Source organism: Ailuropoda melanoleuca, chromosome 2, assembly GCF_002007445.2.
Source record: "Ailuropoda melanoleuca isolate Jingjing chromosome 2, ASM200744v2, whole genome shotgun sequence".
NCBI classification, from domain to species: Eukaryota; Metazoa; Chordata; class Mammalia; order Carnivora; family Ursidae; genus Ailuropoda; species Ailuropoda melanoleuca.
Window position 1 is genome coordinate 62,851,363 of NC_048219.1, and position 23,782 is coordinate 62,875,144.

At 37.8% G+C, this 23,782-nt stretch overlaps 1 protein-coding gene and 1 pseudogene across 2 annotated transcripts in view; one reads left to right on the forward strand and one right to left on the reverse strand.

Annotated features, from left to right (window-relative positions):
- Nucleotides 1-23,782, reverse strand: part of DIPK1A (divergent protein kinase domain 1A) — a 104,815-nt gene that overhangs the window by 70,491 nt on the left and 10,542 nt on the right. The gene's annotated exons all lie outside the window — the stretch shown is intronic.
- On the forward strand, nucleotides 12,453-13,318 carry LOC100480584 (annotated as a pseudogene).

A 23,782-nucleotide genomic window follows, 5' to 3' on the forward strand; every position in this document is an offset into this window, starting at 1 on the left:
TTACTGTACAGACAAGCAAACCAAAGCCCAGAGAAGGTAGGTCATCTGCCCACAGTCACACAGCTAGTTGACGACAGTACAAAATGCACGTCTTGAGACTCCCAGTTCAATAATCTTTCCACCTTTCTATTAAGCAGTACTATCTTTCTAAATAATATTTAAAAGAGCATGTTGCTTGTAACTCAAACTCTTTTTATTTAATCTGAAACTTGAATGTCATAGGCTCTTCCTCAATCAGTATCTTACTAGAAATAGCAATATACTTTTATTTTGTGACCCTGTCATAATAGTTTTTAAAAGGACTATGTATTTTAAGTCCCAGAGTCACCAAAGTAAAATGAGGCTAGAACTGGATCCCAAACTATTAAAACACATCTAAGAAATCCTGTATCTTTAAATTTGGAAAGAGTCTTTAAAAATTATGACCCAGTATATTTAAAGTGGCAGGTCACTGAAATCCGGATCATCAGACCAGGAATTAAATCTTAGCTCTGCTAATGGCTAAGTGTGTGACCTGGGCCTTGTTTCTTCTTTACCTATAAAACAAGCGGGTTGGATCGGGATCATTATATTTAGAAATTAATTTATTCCATTATTTAAAGATTTATTTATTTATCTTAGAGACAGAGTGTGTGTGTTTGGCAGGGGGAGGAACAGAGGGAGAGGGAGAGAGAAGCAGACTCCCCGCTGAGAGTGGAGCCTGATGCAGGACTCAGTCTCAGGACTCTGAGATCACAACCTGAGCTGACACCAAGAGTTGGACGCTTAACCAACTGAGCCACCCAGGCACCCCATTCCATCATTTAAAACACAATTCCAGCTAACTTGACGATAAGACCTTTATCTAATCCTTATTATCTTAGAACAATGAAATAACAGAGCAAAGAAATAAACACATCGATCCATACTTAACTAAACAAGTTAAAACCCAGAAAATACCTCCACTATAAAAAAGCAGATTTGGCTCTGTATAGAGTCAGAGAGAAGGACACTATCATGAGAAAATAGTAGTACACAGCTGAATTTATGGTAATTTAGATCACATCTTTCTGCATTCATTTAACCAAGTAGGTAGCTTTGAAAACCCAAGTCCAATTTTTCTGCAAGGGGAACAGAGAAGAGCACAAAAGAAGCTCAGAGTGGCTGTTCAGTCTAGCTCTGCCAGAACCACCATACGAGTACCATGCACTTCTATCAGATATGAAGAACCCCAATCTATTGCTTTACTGAATGCTGTTATATATGGGTCTGGATGATTTATGTTCGAGCCTTTTAATAAACAGGTCATTTAGATCTTTTTTTTTTCTTTTAATCTGCCATTAGGAGAAACAGCTTCTACCTTCACTTTTCTACTTGAAACAATTGTTAGTTCCTACAGACTATAGATGTTCATTACGAGCAATTCACTGTTAGCTACTCTAGGGAAAACTGAAAAGTATAAACATAGTCCCTGCAACCAGCTTCCAGGATTTTACAATTGAGCAGGATCATGCAAATTTGATGACCTCTGAGTTATAAAGTTAAATTCTCACCAGTTTTTATGTCCAGTTTAATTGCATTTAGGTCCTATGTCCTTTTGCTAACAGACATCAAACACAAGTTCATTTATGAGGCGCTAGAGAAAGGGATTAAGGCATTGTAAAGAGCTAATCCAACTGATGGCTGTAAAGAGAAGAGGACAAGAAAATGTGAGATGATCAAACTCTATGAGCTGAAACCCCTCCAAGATCCAGCTCATTTGTCAGACCTAAAATATTTTTGTTTTGATTAAACACTGAAGCTTTATATTCCTTTGAGAGAATAAATCATATCTTGGGGTTGTCTGTATCTCTGGTTTAATTTGCCTACAGCAGTCTTGTAAAAGTGGTTGGGTCAGAGCAATAAGACTACTGGGTTATCAGTTTTATCAAATTATTTATCAGGCTAATTAACTGATCTGAAGTTCCGGGTTTTCCCCACTGTTAAACTGGGAAAACAGTATGTGTCTTGAAAACCTTGCAATGCTAGTTACCATAAGGATCAAAATGAGATACTGTAAATGAAAGTACTCTGCAAACCGTTCTGTAAATGTAAGGTGATATTATTATTGAGCTTCAGTTTTTTGAACCTTTCATACAAAATCCAAAGCTGGATACTGTCAGATCCACATCTTTCTCCAATCACTCCAACTTCCTTATAGCACATTTACTGGTGACTAACCAACCATGAATAATTTGCAAGTAGTACTTCACAGTTACAGCATATTACACTTTTATCTAACTCTAGCAGACATGACTTTCAGGTTATGGGAATCGCAATAAAAATCCATACCTGCTTTATTGTGCTGGAGATCAAGCAGCAAATCAGGAAAGAAAAACAGGTCTTAAAATGCTCCTTCAGTCTCTTTTGGGGCTAGTGAATGACCCAACCATCACCAATATATTCATGCTGCTTTTTGAAAAATCTCAGCAAAGATCATCTGACTATCCAGTCGGGGGGGGGGGGATGTCTTAACCTCTCATTACACCATTTCCAAAGACTGATCCCTAGTGGACTACAATTCCAAGTGTGAAAGATAAGACAATAAAGTTCAGAGAAAAACATATCTTTGTGACTTTAGAGTATGTGAAATATTTGTATCCTCTTAAATAGGACATAAAAACTTTGACCACAAAAGAAAAAATTGATAAATTTCATTACATTAAGAATTTATGTTCATCAAGAGACAGCATTAATATAGCAAAATGACAACCCACAAAAGAAGATATAACAAAAATATATCTGAAAATGACTCATGTAGATTTTACACAGAGAATTTCTGTGAATCAATTAGAAAAATATAGACCATGCAACAGAAATGTGAACAAAAGACTTGAACTTGTGTGACTTTCCAAAAGAGGCTATCCAAATGGCAAATAAACCTGAAAAAACGTCCAGCTTCATTAGTCATCAGGCAAATGCAAATTAAAACCACAATGTGATATTATTCTACACACATGAGAACATCTAAAATGAAGATGATGTATAACAGCAAGTATCAGTGAGGATATAGAGCAATGTATGGAATACTCATACACTGTTGGTGGAATAAACTGGTACAATCCTTTTGGAAAACTGATTGTAATTATTTGTTAAAACTGAATGTAGGCATATGTATGACCCAGCAATCCCACTCCAATAGAAATGCTTATAAATATTCACCAAAAGACAAGTATTAAAATGTCCACAGCTTCAATATTTGTAAAAGCTAAAAACTGGATGCAAACCAAACATCCGTTAACAGTAGGATGGATAAATAAGTTGGAGTATGCTCACACAAAAAATACTACACGGCAATGAGAGTAAATGTGTATAATTACATGTGACAGTAAGGATGAGTCTCACAAAATAATGCTAAGCAAAAGAGGCCAAACCCAAAAGACTTGAGTCCATATATATAAACCAAAACAGTAACAGACAAAACTAATCTCTTCCATCAGAAGTCAGGATAGTGGTTACCATTGCAGGGGGTGGGGGTGACAGAAAGAGAACATACAGGGGGCTTCAAGAGTGCTGACAAGTTCTATTTCTTCCTTTTTTTTTTTTAACTTTTTTTTTAAGGTGGGAGCAGCAGAGGGACAGGGAGAGAGAGAATCTCAAGCAGGCTCCATGCCCAGCATGGAGCCCGACATGGGGCTCAATCTCACGACCCTGAGATCATGTCCTGAGCCAAAAATCAAGAGTCAGATGCTTAACCAACTGAGCCACCCAGGCACCACTCAAGGTCCTATTTCTTGATCAAATATGCACTTTCCCATATTCATTTAAACTTCAGTAAAAAGTTAAGCAGCAGTACCTTTCCTTGTTATTTTGTGTTAAGGTTCTGACCTTTCACATAAAAAATCAGCCCCTCTTGAATAAATGCCAAAATACACTGTGAGGGCTAATAACCAAACTGATTTTAAGCTAATTGCAGATTAACCTTTAGCAAATTCACAGCTTCACAAAATTAGAGATCTAGTAACAGTCCAGGATAGGGAATTTGCTCTTTTCTGATCTGAAAAAAGTAAAAAGGCGTTAGAAAAACAATGATTTTCTTATCCCTCCCCTTATCATTGATCTTATTATGAGCTATAAGAGTAAGGTTCACTACATACGTTATTTCATTTCATTCTCCTAACTCCATGAAATAATTTTATCATCTTCATGATTTTACAGCTAAGGAAATGTAGGCTGAGTATATGTCTAAAGGCAAACAGCACAAATGTGGTCTAGCCAGGACCTAATCCTGCTATGTCTGATTCCCAAGCTGATGTCCTTAACCACCATTTTATCCCTGCCACATTGTCATACTGGGGCTTTACAGCATGGGGCGATGATAATCTTCTTTGGCTTTTGCTTAATCACTTTAGAAGGCTATATATGAACAGGACATCCTCCCAACCCTCTGCCCCCTCACACACATTTTTAATAAAGACTCACAGAGTGGGCGGCACCTGGGTGGCTCAGTCAGTTGAGTATCTGCCTTTGGCTCAGGCCATGTTACATTAGTTTCGGGTGTACAATAGAGTGATTCAACAATTCCATACATCCCCCAGCGCTCATCAAGACAAGTGCACTCCTCAATCCCTATCACCTATTTATTTTTTTAAAGATTATTTATTTATTTATTTGACAGAGAGACAACCAGCGAGAGAGGGAACACAAGCAGCGGGGGTGGGAGAGGAAGAAGCAGGCTCCCAGCAGAGGAGCCTGATGTGGGGCTCAATCCCAGAATGCCGGGATCACGCCCTGAGCCGAAGGCAGACGCGTAATGACTAAGCCACCCAGGTGTCCCCCATCACCTATTTAACTCATCACTCGACCTCCCCTCTGGTAACCATCAGTTTGTTCTCTATAGTTACAAGTCTGTTTCTTGGTTTCTCTCTCTTTTCTCCTTTGCTTATTTGTTTTGTTTTTTAAATCCCACATATCAGTGAAATCATATGGTATTAGTCTTTCTCTGACTTATTTCACTTGGCATTATACTCTCTAGCTCCATCTATGTCACTGCAAATGACAAGATTTCATTCTTTTTATAGCTGAATAATACTCCGTGTGTGTGTGTGTGTGTGTGTGTGTCTGTGTATGGCATATCTTCTTTATCCATTCATCATCCATGGACACTTAGGCTGCTTCCACATCTTGGCTATGGTAAATAATGCTGCTATAAACATAGCAGTGCATGTATCCCTTTGAATTACTGTTTTTGTATTTTTGGGGTAAATACCCAGTAGTGCGATTTCTAGATCACAGGGTAGTTCAATTTTTAACTTTTTGAGAAACCTCCATACTCTTTTCCAGAGTGGCTGCACCAGTTTGCATTCCCATCAACAGTGCAAAAGTATTCCTTTTTTTGGGGGCGCCTGGGTGGCGCAGTCGTTAAGCGTCTGCCTTCAGCTCAGGGCGTGATCCCGGCGTTCCGGGATCGAGTCCCACACCGGGCTCCTCCGCTGGGAGCCTGCTTCTTCCTCTCCCACTCCCCCTGCTGTGTTCCCTCTCTCGCTGGCTGTCTCTCTGTTAAATAAATAAATAAAATCTGAAAGAAAAAAAGTATTCCTTTTTTTCACATCCTTGCCAACACCTGTTGTTTCTTATGTTGTTGATTTTAGCTATTCCGACAGGTGTGATGTGATATCACCTTGTAGTTTTGATCTGCATTTCCCTGATTAGTGATAATGAACATCTTTTCATGTGTCTGCTGGCCATCAGAATCTGTTCATGTCTTCTGTCCATTTTTAAATTAGATTATTTGTTTTCTGGGTGTTGAGTTTTATAAGTTCTTTATATATTTTGGATACTAAACCTTTATCAGATATGTCATTTGCAAATATCTTCTCCTATTCCATAGGTTGCCTTTTAGTTTTGTTGATTGTTTCCTTTGCCATGCAGAAGATTTTTATTTTGATGTAATCCCCAAGAGTTTATTTTTTTTTAAGATTTACTTATTTGAGAAAAAGAGAGCATGCATGCAAGCACGCACAAGTAGGGGAAGGGGCAGAGGGAAAGAATCTCAAGCAGACTCCCCGCTGAATGGGGAGACTGACACAAGGCTCGATCTCATGACCCATGAGATCATGACCTGAACTGAAACCAAGAATCAGACGTTTAAGCCACTGAGCCACCTTAGTTTATTTTTTTTTAAGATTTACTTTGTTGAAGATTAAGTGATCTTATAATTGGGGGTTTATTTCTGGGTTTTCTATTCTGTTCCATTGATCTATGTGTCTATTTTTGCGCCAGTACCATACTGTTTTGATCACTACAGCTTTGTAATATAACTTGAAGTCTGGAATTGCAACGCCTCCAGTTTTGCTTTTGTCATAGCTTTGGCTATTTGGGGTCTTTTGTGGTTCCACACAAATTTTAGGATTGTTTGTTGTTTGACAGCTTTTTAACAACTGGCTACATGGAAAATTCAGTAGAAGTCTCAACAGATTGGTCTCAAATGAGACAAGAAGTCAGAGTGAGTGTTCCTGCTTATGCCATAATGGAAGAAGCAGGGAGAGATTAAGCACTTTTGTCAAAAATGAAGATCAGTGAGAAGGTTCTTGATTGTGCATAGATGTCGCTTTTCTTCAAACCTTCCTCTAGAGAATGTTATTATTTTCAAAAGTTATGCTGACAAGTATTGATTATTTAATATGGATGCTAGTAAAGCTTTAATAAAGTTTAGGTTGGCAAAAGAAACATGATTGACTGGACTATTGATCTGTACTTAGCTTCTAATCTTAAATCAGTTATTTCTCTGTTCAGAAAAGTATCACTTAGCAGATACCTTCCCAAGTTGCAGATATGGTACCTAAGTGTACTGTCAGTTCATGTCAAAGGTCCATTTCAGGGTTAAAAATCACACCTTGACCTGAGGGGTGCTTCCATCATCCTTCATTTATAAGGAATTTCAAAGGTTTTTGTTTTTTTTTTAGACTTCTAGGGTTTTATTTCTTGATGCTGCAAGGTATTTATCTTATAATAATTTATTAAACTATACATTTGTTTTAGGTGGTTTTCTTTTTTTTCTTTTAATAATATTCTTATTATGTTAGTCATCATACAGTACATCCCTGGTTTTTTTTTTTATTATATTATGTTAGTCACCATACAGTACATCCCTGGTTTTTGATGTAAAGTTCGATGATTCATTAGTTGCGTATAACACCCAGTGCACCATGCAATACGTGCCCTCCTTACTACCCATCACCAGCCTATCCCATTCCCCCACCCCCCTCCCCGCTGAAGCCCTCAGTTTGTTTCTCAGAGTCCATAGTCTCTCATGCTTCATTCGCCCTTCTGATTACCCCCCTTTTTTTGAACCATTTGACATGAAGATTATTAACCTTAAATGCCATTCTTCATAATAGAGGTAAAAACATACTTGCCAACTGTATACTTAATGAATATTAAGGGTTCCTAATACAGAGTCATAATCTTAAAACATGAACTATGGCTATTCCCTACCTCCACCTCTCCCCACATCTACACTAGGTGAAGCAGCCTCCCGATGATGCTATAATTCATACCGCTTCCCTATGGAGGCAGCCTGATATGAGAATCTAAGCTATACCCACCCACTTAGTTGAAGGGCATCTCTTCATGTCCCTAGACATACATTTACCACTTGCCTCTTGAAAGTGTTTATACATATAGGAAGACTGTGCAGCTATCTTTAGTAAACACAGATAGCATCAGTCTATATCTCCATTGTGTTATTCTGTCTAGCCCCTTGCCTCAAGTAAAAATGTTAACTGTTTTCTTATTCAAAGTTCTACAAAAATATTGGAAGAAACTTTTTCATGTTAGTTAACATAAATATGCCATTTTTTAATTGAAAGCGAAAAAGAAATTTTGTGTGACTTTGTAGTTTGTTAAAGCATTTATCATCATATAACATGACATTTTCTATATTCAATATGACAGAATTTAAAAATAACTGGTCTATCAATTTTGAGAAATCTTTATGTAATGGATATAGTAACAGCTCTCAATATGAAAAAATATGTTGATTTCTCCAAGGTATTCATAAACATATGCAAAGAGAAAGAGTTTGAAGGGAAAAATTGGCCGTGTCACTAATCTGACTTCAAAAAGTTCTTGAAATAGGCAAGCACACGATATAGATGGCCATAATGTGTCTTTTTTTTTTTTTTAAAGATTTTATTTATTTATGTGACAGAGAGACAGCCAGCAAGAGAGGGAACACAGCAGGGGAGTGGGAGAGGAAGAAGCAGGCTCCCAGCCCAGGAGCCCCATGTGGGACTCGATCCCGGAACGCCGGGATCACGCCCTGAGCCAAAGGCAGACGCTTAACGACTGCGCTACCCAGGCGCCCCCATAATGTGTCTTTTAAAAGCCACTGAAAAGTTTATTAATTTTTGGATATCATAACATTTTATGAGGAAGCTAAAGCATTCCTCTTTTATTACTGAAAATATTGTTACTAGGGAGATAAGAAAAAACTGTCCTATCAACCATAATTATCATCTCACCAATAAATGAAAAAAATAAGGCTAATAAAGACAAAAGAGCTTGATACAAGGCAAATCACAGGCTTGAAATGCTAAAGCATATTACTAATCTTAATATCATGTAACATTCGAATTCTTTCCACTTTTCTTTAAGTTCAAAATAACTTCAATAAAAACACTTGCTACGTAAGACATCTATAACTCAATACTATCATTTTCTATGGTTAATTTCTATCACCTTTGGGGAGGGAAGTCTACATAACATAATGACTTTCAAATTTATTTGGTAGATCTAGCTATGGGCCACTTTTATATTAATCTGATTTAATGGGATCTATTTTAGGTTAATTAATCCTCAGAGATATAAATTCTTTAATAAAGCAGGCAGCAGTATTTTAAAATATTAACCAAAACATTCATAAATCATGTTAAGCAATCCATTAGTAGGACCAAAATACCTCAATTTCTGCTTCTATTGGTAGCTTTCAAAGCATAACTCTGCTTCCTCACCTTCCCAAACACCCCCTTGTATTCCACGATAACCCTTTCCTTCACATTCCACTCCTCTATCAACTAGGAAATGATCAGATTAATTTACATACATCAAGTGACTGCAGTTGATTTACACTATAACATTAGCTAATCCCAAAGCACTGGTATATATTAATTAAGTCAGCTAATGGTGAAATGGAAGGTTTAACCCCTTACTAAGATTGCGACATCACCAAGCATAAAGAGAGACTTTCTTTTTGGGAGGTAGAAACAGGAAGTCTGAAATCATGCATTATCTAATGGTAAACCTGATGTAGTCCTTTTAGGGTGATGAATATCCCTTGTCCCTCTGCCCTCCCTAACATAGACTGCTAAAAACACAACCCTCCCCTGCCTCCCTTTCCTTTTTTCTCTTGCCTGTTTAGAACAAAGCAACCGAACACAACTGTACTAATTCAAAAAATAGGCATTAAAGGCCAATGACAGCACCTAAACACAGTACAACACTTCTTCCTTTTTAATCCTACCCTTAACTGGCGGCTCCCAGGTTCTTTAATATTTATTTCAACTACGTTGGCAATTAAGATTTTGATTTTTTTTTTAAAGATTTATTTATTTGAGACAGAGAGAGAGAGTATGAGCAGGAGGGACAGAGGGAGAGGGAGAGAGAATCTCAAGCAGACTCCACACTGAACCTGGAGCCCAACACGGGGCTCCATCCCCTGACCCTGAGAGCACGACCTGAACTGAAATCAAGAGTGGGATGCTTAACCAACTGCACCACCCAGGAGCCCCAGATTTTGATTTCTTTTAAAATACAATTTTGCAATGTAGCCCCTTCATCAATGGGGGTAATATATTACTGAAATCTAGCTTTTTTATTTGCAGAACCTCCAAGAAAACTTTGAAAACCATATATCCCCTCACAGATACTTAAACTGACATCTAAAATTTTTCACCATAAGTTTAAGTAGTTGAAAAGGAGTAATTGCTAACATATTATAAATATCAATATTTTAAAAGAAAGCTGTTATGTCACCTTAAATGTATCAAATGAAATTTAAACTCTTTAGCAATTTGATAGCCGCTATTATCCATTTCAAAAAACCATTTCAAAATTGGTCCAGACTGGTCAGAAATTTTATATCTCTCATTTTTCTTTTGGAGCTTATTTTTCTTTCTACCTTCACCAAATTTTTTTTTAACTTTTAAGTTGAAATATTTATAGATTCACAGGAAGGTGCTAAGAAACGTACATGGAGATCCCATGTACTCTTCACCAAGCATTTCCAACATTAATATCTTGCATAACTAACAACAGCACAACATCAAAACCAGGAAATTGGCATTTTTATAGTCCAGAGCTTATTCATTTTTACTGGCATATATGCACTCGTGTGTGTGTGTGTGTATGCAACTCTATCCAATTCTATCACATGTGTAACTTTATGTAACCACTACCACAATCAACATACGTAACTGTACCATCGCCATAGGACTCCTTAATACTACCCCTTTATAGCTACAGCTGCCCTTTCCTCATCCCTTCCCTATTCCCTGGCCACCACTCATCTGTTTTCCATACCCATAATCAGGTTATACCATGAATGTTATATAAATGGAATCATGTAATATTAGCCTTTGGAGATTGGCTTTTTACTCAGCATGATATCCTTGAGGTCCATCCAAGTAGCTGCATGTGCAAGAGCTCATTCTTTTTTACTACTGAGTAATACTCCATGGTTTAGACACAATGCAATTTCTTTAACCACTCATCCACTGAAGGGCATCTGAGTTATTTCCAGTTTGGGACTATTACAAATGAAGAGACTACAAACATCTGTACACAGGTTTGTGTGAGCATAACGTATTCATCATCTCTGGCTGCCATAACAAAATGTCATAGGCTGGGTGGCTTCACCATAGAAATTTATTTTCTCAGTTTGGAGGCCAGAAGTCCAAGATCAGGGCCAGCATGGTCAGGTTCTGGTGAGAGATCTCTTCCTGGCCTAAAGATAAATGCCTTCTCCCTGTGTCCTCACATGGCAGAGAGAGAGAGAGAGAGAAAAGAGCAAGGTCTCTGATGTCTCTTATCGTCCTATCATGAGGACCCTGCCTTTGACCTCATCTAACCCTAAATATCTCCCAAAGGCCACATCTTCAATTACCACACATTGTGGGGTTAGGGCTTCAACATATGATTGGTGGGGAGGGCGCAATTCAGTCCATAGCATTAAGTTTTCATTTCTCTGGGATAAAGGCCCAAAGGTTTAATCGCTGGGTTATACGGTAGTTGCATGGTTAGTTTTTTAAGAAACTGCCAAACTGTTTTCCAGAGTGGCTGTATCATTTTATATTTCCACCAACAATGTAGAATGCAGCTTCTCTGCATCCTTGCCAGCATTTGGTGTTGTATTTTTTTTTATATTAGCTATTCCAATGATATCTCATTGTAATTTTAATTTGCATTCCCCTAATGGCAAACATCTTTTCATGCGCTTATTTGCCATCTGTATATCCTCTTCAGTGAAATGTCTGTGCGTGTTTTTTTTCCCATTTTCTAATTAGATTGATTGTCTTTTACAGTTTTGAGAGTTCTTTATATATTCTAGATACTAGTTCTTTGTCTGATATGTGTCTTGCAAACATTTTTTTCTCCATCTGTAGCTTGTCTTTGCATCCTCTTAACAAGGTCATTTGCAGAGTAGAAGATTTTAATCGTGATGAGATAAAATTTATCAATTTTTCCTTTTACGGATCATGTTTTTGGTGTCAAGCCTAAGAACTTTTTGCCTAGTTGTAGGCCCCAAATATTTTCACTTTTTTTTCTAGAAGTTTTATAGTTTAATGTTTTCCATTTATGTCTACAATAAATTTTGAGTTCATTTTTATATAAGATTTAGGTAAAGGTTCTTTTTTTCTTTTTTCTTCTTTTTTTTTTTTTTTTTGGCCAATGTATGTCTAATTGCTTCAGCACCACTCATTAAAAAGATATTCCTCCTCCTTCTGAATTGCTTTTAGGTTCTTGGTCAAAAATTAATTAGGCATATTTATGTGGCTCTATTCCTGGGTTCCCTATGCTACTCCAATGATCTGTGTCTATCCCTCCACTAGTAATGAAGCTATACAGCAAGCTTTGAGAAAAGGTGATTCCTACAACACAAATTATTTCTAATGTAATGTATTTTATGTTTGAAAGTCTTTTACTGGACAGTGTTACATTTTTTCTCAACAAAAATCTGTCTATAAGTTAAAAATAAATTTCTCTTTATTTTCTGTAATTAAAGACTCCAAGTGTTAAAGCAATTTCTTCTGGTTTGAATTTTCTTTACAACTATTATTACTAATCAATCAATTAAAATATAAATATACTGCAAATTTTGATTTTAAAGAGTCTTAAACATAATAAAGAAAACTGTATAAAAGAGATGGGTGTGAGGGGAAGTCAGGTGGCCGCTGCCACCATGTCACCACAGCCGGTTTGTTGCCAAAAGGAAAATGGCGGATCTGGAGGAGCAGTTGTCTAATGAGGAGAAGGTGCATAGAGCAGCAAAATTCATTATTCATGCCCCTTCTGGAGAATTTAATGAGGTGTTTAATGATGTTCAGTTAACACTTAATAATGATAATCTTCTTAGGGAAGGAGTAGCTCATGCATTTGCACGGAATAACTAGGACCAGTTTACTCCAGGAAAATTGAAGGTTATGAAGATCAGATACTGATAACAGAATATGGCAACTTGGGAAATGGAAAATTTTTGGATCCCAAAACTAGAATGTTTCAAATTTGATCATTTAAGAAAGGAAGCGACTGATCCAAGATCATTTGAAGCATAAAATGCAGTTGGAACATGGAGAACTTCAGTAAAAACTGTTCTATGAGTGTATATAAAAGAACATTATCCAAATGGGATCTGCATTGTCATATAGTAAAAGAAAAAAAAATAGATGGACAGCAAACCATTACTGCATGCAGAGAAAGCCATCAGTTCCAAGCAAAAAACTATTGGAACAATCACTGGAGGTCAGGGTGGAAGTTTCCAATTACTTCTTCAACCACTCAAGTGGTTGGCATCTTGAAAATTCAGGTTCATTATTATGAAGATAGTAATGTTCAGTTAGTGAGTCATAAAGATACACAAGATTCCCTAACAGTGTGTAATGAAGTACAAACAGCAAAAGAATTTATAAAGATTGTAGAAGCTGCAGAAAATGAGTAACAGACTGCTACCAGTGAGAATTATCAGATGACGTCAGACACCACTTTCAAAGCTTTACCTTGACAGTTGCCAATTACACACTCTAAGATTGATTAGAACAAGATCCTTAGCTACAGGATTGGCAAAGAGATGCAGAATGCATAAGATGAACATTGTATGACCAGATCATCCAGTGTCTCCATTTTAAGAAAAATCATTGCAAAAATATTCACAACTGTCAAACTACCCAGTCGGGTGGGCTGTTGCCATTGAAAATCACTGTAATTAATTAGTTTGGTTAGAGCACAAAGCTTAACTAATTAACCATTATTTTTCATTTCTTTTGTTCAAAGGGGATTCAAAATCAGTTTAAATGTCTTTTACTTTCTCTTATACCTTTGTTTTTTACAATTAAGAGATGATTCCTCTAATTTAATGTTAAAAGTTTTTGAAGTGTTTCAAAAATAGTTTACTTATCATAACCCTAAAATTGTTGTCTTCTGGTTTATGAAGTAGGTAACTTTGATATTTGCCCAGCACTTTTTAATGGGATCAATAATGGACATTTCAGTTTAAGGTGGTTGATGGATTGAGCCATATATGCTGCTGAAGAAATTGTCTACTTTTCCCCCTCACCTGTTCCATTTATGCTAAATTGAGATTAGAGGGAAAGTATTTTCTGTATCAATTGTGTTTGAACCTTTCAAAAGGTTTTTTTAGCTAGCTTAGTGTTTAAATAAACTTTTTTAAAACAAGGCCAACATCTAATGCTGTTTTGAGATTCTGAAATTAAATGAAAATACTTATTTCAGAAATACATTTAACACTTTTTTTTTCTTGTGACAGTTACACAAATTAGCTTGAATTCCATATGTCCCTGAGTTATTTTTATGATAGAGCTACGAAGGTATTATAACATACCATATTGTAATATATATAATCCTGAACTCATAAAAAAATAAAGTTAAAAATTTAAAAAGAGATGGGTGAGGTTTCTCTTCTTCAGTTAGTTCACATTTCCATGCAGTGACTATTACTTATCGTCACGATGAAATAGTGATCAGCACCAGTTCTATCACTACTTTTAATTTTCATAAAATTAAATGGTGAGAAACCTGTGTCATATAAATGAGAAGAGGAAAATGGAAGTCTTGTTAGAGCAATGATTTCTCAATTCTTCAAAATTTTTGAACAACGTTAAAAAAAAAGATAAGTCATATACCATCAAAAATATACTTAATAGTATATTAGTTAGCCGGCAAACAAATCAATTAGGTTCTTCTCTCAGTTTTGCGAGAGCAAAAAAATGAAAACTGTTTGAATTGCAAAAGGAACTTTTATCTAGCATTACGTTAGACAGTGTCACTTATAGTCATCCACTACCTTCACACAGACACCAGCCTTTTCAATTTTGCCCTTTGGCGCCCTGGTGTTTTTACATCCAGGGACCTTTGTGAGATCTGAGATACAGCAGTATGCCTTTCTTTCTTAATAGTGTGAGAAGGGCAACAGTGAATAAGGGGAACAGCAGACCCAGCGCCTCCATCATAAACACATTCTCAGGCAGAACAATGTTAGGAAAAGTACATGGGGAATTTAAAGATCTACAAATTGGCTCCTTAAAACCATCTATGCCCCATACTCCTTGAAAAGTGTACCCAATTTAAAGATACAAGTAAATGTGCATCTGCAGCCCACAGGATCCACACCACCACAGGGATTCCATGGAAGTGAGCAGTAAATGCTTCTTGATGAGAGAAAGGGCAAGAACAAGATGACAAGCACCAAAATAGCAACATGATGTATCAAAGGAAGAGCCCCACTTAAAAGCTAAGAATCAGACTGAAGCAAATTAAGTTGTTGCTTAAAGCATAATAATTAAGGCCTTTAAATTTACCAAACCACTCTGCTATCACAGGATAAAAAGGCTTGTTTATCTCTCCTCTGTCCTAAGGGAATAAATTATCTCTTGAGTCTTTTATTTCACCCAAGTGCTATTTAAAAGCTATGAAATGTTTAAGCAATTCATTACATTAATATAAAAATCTTTATAAGGCAGAAGTACAATTAAAACCAAAGGGTAGGAAGCACTGAGTAAGGTGGAAAGGATATGTTATCTGATGGTAATGCCAAGATTCCAGTTTTTGCCTGGCTGTCCCCTGCTCTTTAGTCATCCCCTCCACAGCACGGTTCGCCAACCACCTCGCCAAATAAATGTCCTGACACTCATTAGCAGGTCACCTATTTTAATTATTTGCATTGTGCACATAGCTGCCCAATGTTTTTGTTGCTTATTTTTAAAGTTCATTTATTACCTATCCATCAGTACCAAAACAACTTCCAAAACTCCCCAAAGCAACATGTGAATTCTACGAGAGCAGAGATCTCTCAAGTCACTGCTCCAAGTTCAGCGCTTACCTGATACAGAGCAGGTAATATACTTGTTGACAATAGCCTATAGAAACCAGGCACAAAACTGACGTTAATTTTAAGACTCTAATCTTTAATTGAGCAGTTTTCTCTCTTTTTTTACTAAAATAAACTATTGCTATTATACAAGATTTTCTGAAAAATTGTGCCATTAGATCTTTACCCCTTTGAAATTATTTACTCTAATTCTCTTGCATTACTTTACTGAAATAATTTATAAATTACACAATGCTCAAATAGATACTGCAGCCATGAAATAAACAGGTTAGGTAAATATTCATAAGAGATATAGCTTAAAATTCATATCAGGACTTTAATTTCAAGATGGTAGGTTGAGGATGTGTGTTTACTACCTATAGCTTACAAAATCACACTCAAGTAAGGGAGACAAAAGATGCAATAAACCTATAATAGCAAAAGGAAAGAGAAGTTAAGGGGTTCACCAGTGGATGAAGGATACAACAAATTTCTAGAATTCAAAAAGCAGAGAGAATTGTGGTGATGGATGAGACAGGCAGAGAAAGCCACAGCCACAAGGCAAGCTAAGAGGAGCTGGAAGCCAAAATGCTTGCTGGAATGCTAGAAGGAATCTAGACAGCCAATCGGCCCAGGGACACCTGATGGCTCTGGGCTCCAGTCCAGCAGGTACAAGGGAGGAGAGAAGGGAAAAGGGGGGCTGAAGACAGTGGGAATAATTGAAGGTCTGTACTTGGAACTGTGCTGGTTGGCATCCCCATCTGCTTCCCCCACCCCCACACAGATCACAGGCGGCCTGGCATTAACCCTCCATCCAAATGCCAGAGAGCTGAAAGAACAAATGACCTGGGGAAAGCCAAGCCATCTAGTGGGAGTACAACCTGCCCACGGTAGAGCACTCCTCTAGCACAAAGGCAGAGTCCGAGCACAGGCCTAGAGCAAGAGGCCAGCCAAGGCATCTCGCTCTACACAGAGGGCTCAGTCAGCCATCCACATAGGTGATAAGTCTAGGGGGAAAAGAGACCAACTTTTAAAATGGCATAGAAAATCCATACCAGTTCCTCAGTCCTTTCTAAAATATGAAGAGACAACCAGGGATTATGAGGCACATGGGAAAAAAGCAGCATGAGAAACAACTAAGAAAAACATAGAAAAAATAATAGAAAAAAGAACCCTGAGGAGAACAAATCAATTAAGGGACATAAGACAACATTAAAAAATAACAACAACTATAATCAAAAGATTCAAGAGGGTATTGCACCCATATCAAATAGGAATAGGAAACCACAAAAAAGGAAAAAAGAACTTGGAAGAACTCTTTAAATTTAAAATTCTTAGAATTTAAAGAGTGATTAGAAAAGGAAAGTAAATCAACAGATGATCTTGAAAACAAAACTGAGAAGCACAGAATGAGAGCATATGGATAAAAATATGGAAATAATAGAGAGACCATAAGAGACATAAGAAGTCAATCCAAGAACAGAAAAAAAGAGAGGAGAAAACTATTTAAGAAATAACAGAATTCCCCAGAGCTGAAGAAAGACCCAAGTCTTAAGATTAAAAGGGTTCAGTGAGTGGTCAATACAACTAACTGATAAAAGACCCACATCTATACGTCTTCTCATAGAATTCCTAAACAAGTATATAAAGGAGACACTGAATAGGGAACACAGGTCACCCAGAAAGGACTGACAAATTGCTTCTTGTCAGCAATAGAGGATGTTAGAAGACAATGGAGCCACGTCTTCACATTTTCTAAAGGAAATTATTTTCAGCCTCGAATGCTACACCTAACTCGACTACAGATCAGTATGAAAGTACAACATAGACAGTTTTAGACATGACTCAGAAAGTTTATTTCCCACATAGCCTTTCTAAAGAACTCATTTCAGGATACACTCCAGGAAAATGATGGAATAAATCAAGACAGTGGAAGTAGATCCTGTGGGAGACACAGGATCCTGGGAACAGTGATTCCAACCCAGGAGAAGAGTGGATGGAGATCCTTGGAAGACAGCTGTGTGGTAGTCTAGAAAAGCATTTGGGTACAAAGGGGGAGTCCACAGAATAGAAAATATAACTGAGAGAAGAAGTGAGGCCATGACAAAGACATATTATGCTCGGAGGAGGAGGAGGAGGGGGAGGGGGAGGGGGAGGAGGAGGAGGAGGAGGAGGAGGAGGAAGAGGAAGAGGGAAGAAGAAGAAGAAGAAGAAGAAGAAGAAGAAGAAGAAGAAGAAGAAGAATATGAAGATGATGAAGAAAGGTAATTAGAAAGCCCCTGGGGGAAAAAGGCACAAAAAAGCTACATTTCAAATATGAAGCAAGCTTACATGTACCCCGATTATAAGGAATTAATGGAGTAGGAGAAAAGAGGATCTGGTTGTTACTGATCACAGAACCTTGAGAGTCCAGGGTTCATTACCCTGGCCCTAGAGAGAAGAAACTAATCCCAGCACACAAATTGGCTCTGCACTAAATATTTATAGAATCATATTTTAAGGGATACTATAAATAGAGATGCCCTTCATCTTAGGCCAGAACTAACTTTGATACTTTGGCTGCAAGACATAAATTTCGGGATCCTACAAGAGAGACTGGCCAAAAGGGTTTCACTCTTATTTTCTATAAATGTGGCATGAAATGATAGCCAGTTCCTACCTGTACTACTCTCCCTAAAGATGATAGATGTTTTCATTACTCAAACAGTCCAGAACTCCAGAGCTAGCTCAGCTCACTTGGATTTGGGAGATGTCAGAAGAAATGTCTGCTCCCTACAGCTGAGCAGGTAACCATCCAGGAAAATAAGGTATATTGACTGCTCAGGGAAGAAATTGTGGCCTATGGTAATCACAAATTATAACTCTTTTTACTTCATTACAGATCCCAAAGGCTGGACTTTGAATTTTCATTCTTTAATCAGAATATTAAAAAGCAAGCAAGCATGATTTCTAAGCAAAAAGGAACTTTTTATAGGGAACGTGCAAACATCACATGTTCTCTTCCCTACTGGCAGAAATATGATGCAGCTTCTGGAAAAGGACAAATCCTTGCAGTAATCTGCTTAATAACAAGAGGCATTTGTCCTTGTCTGTTAATTCTACCTGCTTTCCTGACAAGGAGAAAGTAACTTCATGCTGTAGTCAATGGGTCTCAGGTTCATAAGGGAAAATCCTTTTTGGAAAAATTAACAGGTCATAACAGTATGATACTATTTACAGTTTTCATCTTTTAGATTCAACTTATATGGAGACTTGGTTGTCCTTGGTAACAGGACAAAATATGAAAGTTATCAACCTTGACAATGTAAAATAAGTGTCGCTGACAAAAAGTGAGAAAAACAGATGGAAAAAGAAGTACATGTTCTAATGCCCCTTTTTAAAATGGGGGAGTCGACAAAGACTGTCGTAAGTGGATGAAATGAGAAATAGAGTTGTCGTTATCTAAAGTTACTAAGTTAAGCAGCAGAGGAAGTAAAGTTAATAATATATAACTACTATATCAAACACTGGAAGAATGAGATGACTGTAGTGTTAGAAAGCTAAACATTCATTTTTTAAGTGGAAAGTCTGACTAGGTCAGATGTGCATTTGGGGGAAGGTTACTCTAGAAGCAACGTGGAAGATGGAGCTAAAAAGGGTAAATGAGGCAGGAAGTCCATTCTGGGGGCTATTATATTGGGCCCAATGAGACAGAAGGAGAAAATCACAGTACCAGAAGGAGACAGATGGCCAATGGGTACATGAAAAGGTACTCAACATTACTAATCATCAGGGAAATGCTCTTGAGTAACTGGAGAGTATCACTAGCTGAAACAGGGAAAGAAGCAAGTTTCGAGGGGAGTGGAGTTTAGGTTAGGACATGTTAAATATGACGTGTCCCATAAGAGATTCCTAATCATAGGAAACAAACTGAGGGTTGCTGTAGGGGAGGGGGTGGGGGGATGGGGTAACTGGGGGCATGTGATGTAATGAGCACTGGGTGTTATATAAGACTGATGAATCACAGGCCTGTACCTCTGAAACCAATAATACATTATGTTAATTAACTGAATTTAAATTAAAAATGTTTAGGGGCGCCTGGGTAGCGCAGTCGTTAAGCGTCTGCCTTCGGCTCAGGGCATGATCCCGGCGTTCCGGGATCGAGCCCCACATCAGGCTCCTCCACTGGGAGCCTGCTTCTTCCTCTCCCACTCCCCTGCTGTGTTCCCTCTCTCGCTGGCTGTCTGTCACATAAATAAATAAAATCTTTTTAAAAAAATAAAATAAAAAATAATAATAAAAATGTTTAAAAAATATGAAGTGCCATCTAAAAGTAGATATCAAGCAGCTGGAAATGCAAATCTAAAGTTCTGGGGGAGAGCTTCAGGCTGGTGATACAACACTGAGACTCATTAATATTTGGGTTGTAATGGAAGCCGTGTGAAGAGCTGCAGTTACCCAGAGGGACTGTACAAAATGAGAAGTCAAAGAAGGTTCGGGTGCTGGGGAAAGCGGGGAGCAAAGGACTGAAGAGACTAAAGGAAAGGGCAGGAGTACCAGGAAAGAATGAAAGAAGGTCAGGGCAACAAGGAGGTGGTAAATGAGCCAATGAAGAGCAGCTGAAATGACAGGTCATGGCATCCAGACTGAATAGGGAAGGGAGGGAAGCCAGAGGGGGCTGGTGGACTGGAAGGCACAGGAGTGGCAAAGGCCTCAATTATGAAGACGGGAATAAGATGGTGGTGGGTGAGAATAAAGAAAAGGAACGCAAGAGAGACAGGAATGTGTGCTACCAGAGCTCAGTGTCTTAGAGTGGTTACAGAATAGTTTTGAATGCATGTAAACACATGTGTACTACGCTGCACTACCTGAGTATACGCTCAGGACAAAAGGACAAGACGAGGGTAATAAACAGGCTCTGCCTTCTCTGGGGACAAATTTAGTTCTACTGGATCAGGTGTGCCTAAAATATTGTCAGCTGGCCCATTAAAAACAAAACCAAGCGTTGTCTTCTTTAAGGGGTAAAGAACAATTCTAATTAATTATAGTAATAAAGAGAAGTAAGTTACACTTTAAGAAAGTTTTCTTAGAGTTCAAGAAGTGAAACTTTTGTGCTCTTACTTTCATTGTATAAGGGTACAAAAGTTTTAAGAATAGGATCTGTTGTAAAAACAAATATTCTTGCATGTGACGTTCAGCAGCGATTTGCATTTTCTTCTAAATAAACATCCATGATTCCTCCCATAGTAATTGTTGGAGTGATAAATGCAAATCTCTTGGGATGCCTGGCTGGCTCAGTCAGAGGAGTATGCAACTCGTGACCTTGGTGTCAGGAGTTCAAGTCCCATGTTGGGTGTAGAGATTACTAAAAAAAAAAAAAAAAAAACTAAAAAAAATACAACTCTCTTATAAAATCTATTCTATGACATCTTTAAACCTAATAGTAATGGGAAAGACACAAATAAAATATTTTAGGAAATAATTGACTTTTTTAATTGTCAGAATTCAATTGTATTCTTTTTGTGGTAGGCAGAATTCTAAAGATGTCTCCCAAGATTCCCACCCCCTGGTTATTGAATCAAACACTAACCTAGGTACTGCAATAAAGGGACTTTGCAGCTGGAATTAAGGTTACTAATCAACTGACTTTAAAGTAAATATCCTGGGTTATCTGGGTGTACCCAGTGTAATCACACGAGCCCTTAAAAGCAGAAGAGAAAGGGAGAAGAGCCAGAGCATGGGGCAGAGAGGAAATCAGAGAGATGTGAAGCATGCAGAGGCTCTACCACTCTTGCAGGCTTTGAAGATGGAGAAAGGGAGCCACAGACCAGAGTGTAGGCGGCCCCTAGAAGCTGAGAACAACCCCAGCCAACAGCCAGCAAGGAAATGGACACCTCAGTCCTACAACAGTATGGAACTGAGTTCTGACAGCAACCTGAAAAAGCCCAGAAGCCAGTTCATCCCCAGAGCTCCAGAAAGAAACTCAACCCCAGGGACGCTTTGATTTTCAACCTTTGAAACCTGGGACAGAGAACGAGCCAGGCCAAATTGTGCCCAGACTTCTAACCTACAGAACTGTGAGATAAGGGTACAAATGGGTGTTGGTCTAAGCTGCTAAATTTGTGGTAATGTGTTCCAGGACCACTGGAAAACTAACACACTTTCTTTAATTACTGACTTCAGATGTGCTCTATCAAATCTCATTTTCTTGACCCTTAATGTAACTTTGGACAGAATTCACACACTTTCCAATAATACTCAGTCATTACGAAATCCAGTCTAATTTATTTTTCCCCAAACTTTTATTTTGAAAATCTTTAAATCTGTAGAGAATTTAAAAGAATAGTATAAAAAAATACCCTTATACCTATATTCATCAATAGCTGACATTGTCTTATATTTGCTTGCTTGCTCATTCTCTCTAAACATACATAAATATCTCCACCTCTCCTACTTTCCTCTTCTCTGTATCGGTGGTCCTCAACTAGGAACAACTTTGTTTCCCAGAGAACATTTGGCAATGTCTAGAGACATTCTGACTGTCACTATTGGGGGGTGTTACTGGTATCTGGGGGCTAGAGGCCAGGGATGCTGCTAAACATCCTACAAAACAGAGCCCCACACAACAAGGAATTTACCCAGCCCGAAATGTCAATAGTGCTGAGTTAAGACACCCTGTACTTTATAAATGGATATACAAACAACTTTCCTGAACTATTTGTAAGTAAATTATAGACATTGTGGCATTTTTTTTACCCAAAACATTTCAGTTTATACCGTTTAAATAATAAGGAGGCTCTACTAAATAACACAACAATAATACAATTATACTATCCAATGTAATCCATTTTCAAATTTCCCCTTTATCTCAAAAAAGTCCTTTATCACTTTTTATTCAAAAGCTAGATCTAATCAATCGTACAGAGGTTGGCATGTTGATCAAGATTTTAAATTTAATATAAACAAGAAGCTCTACTTTTCAAGCAATAGGGGTCAGGCAGTAAAACTGGTGGTGCCAGCTCTAGGATCTATAACTCTGTGACTCTGACACCATGCATGTCTGAAATGGATGCAGTAATTAATTCAGAAGGATGTTATAAATCTCTCTTGCAAGAATATCCTCAAACATGATTACCCAGTTCTTAGGACAGAAAGGGGAACTCTGTTTAACCCATAACCCTACTGAAAAAACATCAATCTGAAACAACAAATCAAGAAGGAACATTTTCCAAAGAAGACAAGAAAATGGCCAACAAACACATAAAAAGATGTTCAACATCACTCATCAACAGGGAAATACAAATCAAAACCACAGTGAGAGGGGCGCCTGGGTGGCCTCAGTTGGTTAAGCATCTGTCTTCAGCTCAGGTCATAACCTCAGGGTCCTGGGGCAGCTCTCTACTCAGCAGAGAATCTGCTTCTCCTGTGCTCTCCCTCCCTCTCTCTCTCAAATAAATAAAATCTTTAAAAAAAATACACACACAGTGAGATACCACCTCACACCTATTAGTATGGCCACTATCAAAAAACAAACAAACAAACAAACAAACAAAAAACCCAGAAAAGAACAAGTGCTGGCAAGGAGATAGAGCCCTTGTGCCCTGCTGGTGGGCATGTAAATGGTAAAACAGTATGGCGTCTCTTCAAAAAATTAAAAATAGAATTACCCAATGACTTAGCAATCTCGCTTTTGGGTATATATCCAAAATCATTGCAAGCAGGATCTCAAAGAGATATTAGGATTCCCATGTTCACTGTGGCATTAGCCACAACAGCCAAGAGGTGGAAGCAACCTAAATGTCCAGTGATGGATGAATGGATAAAGAAAGCATGGTATCCACATACAGTAGAATACTATTCAGCCTTTAGAAAAAAGGAAATCTTGTCATATGGTACAAGATGGATGAATCTTGAGGGCATTATGCTAAGTGAAGTAAGTCAGTCACAAAAAAACAAAAACTGCAGGATTCTACTTATATGAGGTATCTAAAGAAGTCAAACTCATAGAAACAGAAAGTAGAATGTGGTTACCAAGCTGGCAGGGAGGGGGAAATGGGGAGCTGTTGTTTAATAAATACAGAGTTTCAGTTTTGCAAGATGAAAAAGTTCCAGAGAGCTGTTGCCAACAATGTGCATACATATATATATTAAAGATTTTTTTTTTGTTTCTTTGAGAGAGAGAGAGAGACATAGCAACAGAGAGTACGAGCTGGGGAGGAGTGGGACAAGCAGACTCCCTGCTGA